Source organism: Rhinolophus sinicus, linkage group LG06, assembly GCF_036562045.2.
Source record: "Rhinolophus sinicus isolate RSC01 linkage group LG06, ASM3656204v1, whole genome shotgun sequence".
Taxonomy (NCBI): Eukaryota; Metazoa; Chordata; class Mammalia; order Chiroptera; family Rhinolophidae; genus Rhinolophus; species Rhinolophus sinicus.
Window position 1 is genome coordinate 64389639 of NC_133756.1, and position 6000 is coordinate 64395638.

The 6000-nt window shown below is 41.9% G+C and overlaps 1 long non-coding RNA gene across 1 annotated transcript in view; it reads left to right on the forward strand.

The window, feature by feature from the left end:
• LOC141572399 (uncharacterized) overlaps window positions 1-5054 on the forward strand; it is an 87280-nt gene extending 82226 nt beyond the window's left edge. Inside the window, exon 3 of the long non-coding RNA XR_012497762.1 lies at window positions 4908-5054. This is a non-coding gene — a long non-coding RNA (uncharacterized LOC141572399). The remainder of the gene's footprint in view (window positions 1-4907) is intronic.
• Window positions 5055-6000: the final 946 nt, after the last annotated feature.

Genomic DNA, 6000 nt, shown 5'->3' on the forward strand with positions numbered 1-6000 from the left:
GCTCTCATTGGGATTGGCTGTCCTCAAGAAATCTATGCTCCTCTGAGGCCCTATGATAAGTGGCCATTTCTGCAGAGAAGCCTGCCTTTGTCCAGGCCTGCCTATGACTGTTTTTTGGGGGTGGGGTAGGGCGTGGGGGTTCAGGGCAGATATTAGAAAACCCATCTGTTTCCTGGTGTAAGCTTTGGATTCCAATCGGCTTTATCAGACATAAAGCAGACTTTCATCTCCATCTGTTCGAGTCCTGTGACTCTCTTGATTGGTTCCAACTTGAAGCTGGTAGAATGGGGATTGAGGAGAGAATTGAGACAAGAATATTGTTTATTTGCTCCTCCAAAACCCCACTAATTATTCTATTATTCTACAATAACAATATCAGGAGTTACTCAAATCCCAGCCATCTGGAGGAACCTTGAGCCACACACATGTGATTTTGGAGAGAGGTTCTGCTTTACAGGGCAAATGGGTAACTGGGATAGAGCCTGTCTGTGGGAAATGTCTCATACTATTTAAATGAATGAATAAAGGGGTTTGTGGGCAGCAAGTTATAGTTTAAACTCAAGTAACCTGAGGCAAGAGAAGAAATGGATTTTCAATTTTCATCTATCAGATGGGCAAAACCCAGAAAGTTTAATAATCTACTGTACTGGAGAAGGTGAGAGAAAATAAACAATCTCATATGTTGCTGGTAGGCATGTACTTTGTTAAAAATAATCCATGCAATTCTGTTTCTGGGAATGTATGTTATAGACATACTAACATGCAAAATGATGTTACGTTCAAGGGTATTCATTGTCACCTCACTTACACTAACACAGATTTAGAAATATTCGAATGTCCAACAGCTAGAGAACCTATTAAATAAATGATAACGCATCCTAATGGATTATTTCTAGCTGTAAAGAAAAATGAGGACACTCCTTGTATACCAATATGGAATGAGTTCCAAGATTGTTTCCAATATTGATAAATATAAACACTCAAAGTACAAAACATATCTAGTGTGTGTGTGTGTGTGTGTGTGTGAGAGAGAGAGAGAGAGAGAGAGAGAGAGAGAGAGAGAGAGAATGTATTTATTTGTGATGCTTTTATCCAAAAATATACAGTAAAAACTAATAACATTATTTGCCTCTGAGGAGGGAAACCAGATGGCTAGGGGAACAAGGTTAGGAGGGAGACTTTGCTTTATACCATCTGTACCTTTTCGATTTTAAACAATGTGAATATTTAATTAAATTAAAAGGTATATATACACAAACATACCTTGATTTTTATTTTTAATTGAAAGGAAACATTTTTATGCCTTGGGAAGAAACCTGGCATAAGTTTCCTTAGACATCTGTCTCAGGAGGACGATTGAGGAAGCGTGACTTACTGCTGGCTGAAAGGGGTCATTGATCAGTATAGCACAGTGGTCAGTGTGCAGGCTCTGAGGTCAAACGACTTAGACTGGAATTCAAGCTCTGGTACTTTCTGTGTGACTGCGGGCAGGTTATCTCTGTAAGCTTCAGTTTTCTTTTCAAATAAGGAATAATACTAGTATCCAACTCACAGGATTGCTGTGAAAATAAAATGAAAGATTGTGTGTATAGCCTGCATAAAGGTGGGTTCCCGTGTGATCCTGTCTTAGCTTAGAATCACATTCAAAGAAAAAAGATGCCAATAGAGAAGCTCAATCAAAAGCAATTCAAATGTGTCTTGTAGTTTCTTTAAAAAATTCCGAGAGGGTAGTACATGCAAACGAATAGCTAGACTTTAAAAAAATGGTCTGTCTTCAACTTGTCCAACCCTCACTTTCAACAGAGAGTAGCTGTACTTGACAGTCTTTGCTTATTCCACTCCCAACTGCCAACTAAAACTTCTCATGCTCACCCTGCCATACTTTCTTGGAGCTACTCTTTGTTTCTGCCAGGCATTTTCTCCATTTCACATATAAATCTCCTTGCCTCTCAGGCTACACATTATTTCCCCCCAATCTGTGGGTTAAAGCACACGAGCTGAGGATATGGGGAAATGCCAAATGAACCGTCGGAATTTTACTAGTGGAAGTGGGGGTGACCAGATGTAGGAAAGGATGGAAAAAAGGTTTTAAAAATATTCTTATAATAATAATTTTTAGCTCCTGTTACACATGTAAGGATTTATAATATTGCTTGGCATATTATAAGCACTCAATAAATTTTGGCTATTACTATTATTCATAATAATCGCTTTCCCACAACCTGATAGTAAAACAACACTACCATTTACTGAGAGTCTACTCTGTGTCAAACATGTTCTGGCATTTTACTTGCATTAACTCCTATAAGCTTCGCAACAGCACTGAACATAGATCTTTTCTAACCCTCATTTTACAGATGAGAAAACAGACATAGAGAAGGTTAGTAACTTGGTTGGAGCGACACAGGTAGGAAGAGGGAACAGGACATGAAGTTAAGCAGCCTGACTTTTGTTCTCGTGTTAACCACCAGGTTGCATTGCTTCCAAGACAGGTTTTCTGTTTTAATGTAGTTATCAGGAATCCAGCCAATCTGATCTGTCTATACTGGAAGTTTCCCAAAGATTTTCTTCTGCCAGTTTCCATAGCTCTTAGTGGTCCCAAGGGAGATACGAGCAAATAGTAAGGGAGGTGGGCACCTTCATGTTCCTGGGAAGACAATGGCTGTTCTTGTTGTTGCCTTAGCTCTTTGGATGACAAAGGTTTTTTGACTATGGACCAGAGAAAGGTGCCTGCTAGTAAATTCTCAATGATTGCATTTAATGGTTCTCTCTGTTGCCTCCCTCGCTGTCCATCTACTAAGGAAAATAATGCCAGTGGTAACTAGATCAATAAATGTCCATAACACAAATCAGCTTATTCTGGGGGATGTACTAGAATATTTGTTTCATAGTTGCTGTTGCAGCAGGAACCCTATTCTCAACATCTCCATGTATTTTTATTCCTTGCTATCAGGTTGTTCTGGCACTGATTCTATTAATTCCGCGGAAGAGGGGAGACCACCCAGAATAAAGAGTCTTGGCTCAGCTTTGTGTTTCATGTTAGAATTGTTATGTGAAAAGTGAGAGAGTCTTCAAATTCATGCTTTGCTGAGACAGAACAGTGTTTCCCAAATTCCAAAAAGCTTCCATCTGTATATCAAGAGTAAACCTGGGAGGCCTGAGATGGAGTGTTATTTTGAACCATGAGGTGGAGAAGAGAGAATATCACATACGGAAAGTTTCCATACTGCTGGAAATAGAAAATTTGTCCAGGCCAGGGAGGTAGAGCTGAGGAGAGAGTGAGAGAAAGGGAATAGTAGGTATGTTCTAGTTCCTTCCTCAGAGTTTAGACCTCTTGGTGAAGGGAGGAACGTGAAGGTGAGGAAGTGGAAGGTAGTAAACACATCCCAGAGAAGCTGAGGAGGACTTGACATAGAGGCACCGGGATTCCCACTCCACGTTCAGAACCCAAAGGAGCTCACCTCCTGTGGTGCCACAGGCTGAGGTGGGGCAGCTCCCCAGAGAAGAAAAGGGCACATGTGTTAGTCAAAGGAGCCTTGTGCTCTGACCCCTGCTGCTGCCACTGTGTGTTTTGGGAGACGTGGATGATGGCTGAGGGCCTGGCTCAGTGAGCTTGCTGGCGGAGGTCCCCAAGGTTAAAAAGAGGCTGATTGCCAGAGTTGAGGATCAAAAGGGAGCTGTAGCCAGACCATGGGGCACTTGTGGGGCCTGTGAGAACTGGGGGGGCGGGGGGTGGGTGGGTGCTAGTCAGCAGGGAATGGGGAGGCTGAGGTTTCTGGGATCATCTACTCTGTGGGGCCCCCACCAGAACAGACACCGAGTCATGCTGGCCTTGGGCACTTCAGCAACAGCAGCAGTGATGGCAAAGGCAGACATGTACCCAGAGGAGAGTGTGACACCTGGCCTCCCTGCCACCTCACACCTGCCAACGGGGATGTGGGAGTCTGTGAGAAAGGGAGACACCCTGTACAACTGAGCAGTTACTGGAAGTGATTGGGTATATTCCAGTGAGACTGTTTGGAACCACAAGAAACTGAGTTCTTCACCCCACCCCTCCCAGCTCCACCGTAATAGTTAGAATAGGAATTTCTGAGCATATTGTAGAAAAACATAAAGTGTGTGTATATGTAAATGTTGACCTTAGGTGATACTATGGGAAAAACAAATGTTATGGGCTGAATTGTGTCCCTCCTCCCCACTCATGTGTTGAAGTCCTAACCCCACTATTTCAACATGTGACCTTGTTTGGAGCTAGGGTCTTGAAGAAGGTAAGATTAAAGTGAAGTCATGTGGGTGGGCCCTAATCCAATATGTCTGGTGTCCTTATAGAAAGAGGAGATTAGGACACAGACACACACACCAATGGATAACCATGTGAGGACACTGGATATCTGCAGGCCCAGAAAAGAGGCCTCAGGTGAAATTAACCCTGCTCTCATCTTATCTTGGACTTCTAGCCTCCAGAACTGGAAATAAATGAGAAAATAAAAATTCTGTTGTTTAAGCCACCCAGTTGGTGGTATTTTGTTATGGTAGCCCTAGCAAACTAATACAGCAAGCAAATCTTATCTGGATTATTAAACATTAGGATGAAGCCAATAGTTGCAGAGGTCCAGAAGTGAGCTATTGGTATAATGTCAATCAAAAACAAAGGAGCCGGGTGTACTGTATAATAGTTCGTGTAAGACTTGGCGATAGCTCTAATCCGTGCTACTTGATTAACTTATTAGGTGAACTTGAACTTTCTTCTCCATACTTTTCACAAATCAGTACAGCCCCAGGAGGTAATATAAGTCAGTCTTCCTTTTCATAACTTTTCTTCTTATCTTTGGAGAGTAATAATTCATGTTAGGCAAAAACGGAGCGATATTGATTTTGTAAGCGGTGCTATCTGTGTCCCCATCAAGGGAGGAGGTGATGATCGGTGCCAGTGTTTGGCTGGAGAGAGTGGATCAGATGACGGTGGAGGAAGACCAATAACAGCTCCCACCCACACCACAGTGAAAAGGGAATGGTGGAAGATTTGTGGCTAGTACCATTTCCTCTAGCTTCCAGTAAGTCATTTACTCCAAAATATCTTTATAAATAGTCTTGTTTTTATCGCTTCCTAAAATGCCAGTTGCTCTGGTCTCATAGCACTGTGACAGATACTACTAGACTAAAAACACAAGGTGATTTATGATATCCATAAATCACAGAGCCAAATGTTATGATTAAATCTTGTACTTACAGCTAAGAAGTCAAAAGGGGTTGGTAATCATTTTAAATGTCGGACTGTGATTCCTGGGTCACAAATGCATGATTTTGCACAACCTGAAGCCAATGTGAATGCTTTGGTAAAACTGTACCCCATACCCATGTGTCACCCAGAAAGGCCCCCCTGGGGCTCTGTGTCCCTGGGCCTGCAGAGATGGTACGTGATGAGGCTCAGAGAATATTCCTGCCACCTTAACATTTTCCTCCACTCTTCTCCTTCCAAGTTGGGAACTAAATGGATAAAGTGAGTATTATGTTTGTACAGTGAATGTGGCGTTGGATCCGTTACCTGACAAGAGGTCATTCTTACTTTGTTCCAGAAGAAGTGACATCTCAAGACACTGTTAATTAAAACTTCATCTGTTTTGAGATAAACCCATTCTTCTTCTTTTTTCTTCCCCATCACTGTCACATCAGCAATTAAACTATGCTGCAATGGTGATGCTGCACTAATTAATTTCTTGTCACATCGATGGAGACCTTTGGCTAGTGGGGTGTATTAAAAATACAAAAGACCCCAAATGCCAGCCTTCCATCTGTCCCTGATGCACTGGGATTTCCTTCAGTTACATTTTCTTTTCATTCTTCACTGGAAGAGGTGGGCTGACAGGCCTTGTAAAACTACATCTTTTCTCTTTGAATAGATAGAGCATGTGATTTTTTTTGTTTGTTTGTTTTGTTTTGTTTGTTTGTTTAATAACAGACTCTCCATTTGGTTCCTGAGGGTTATGCTTTGTTCTGCTC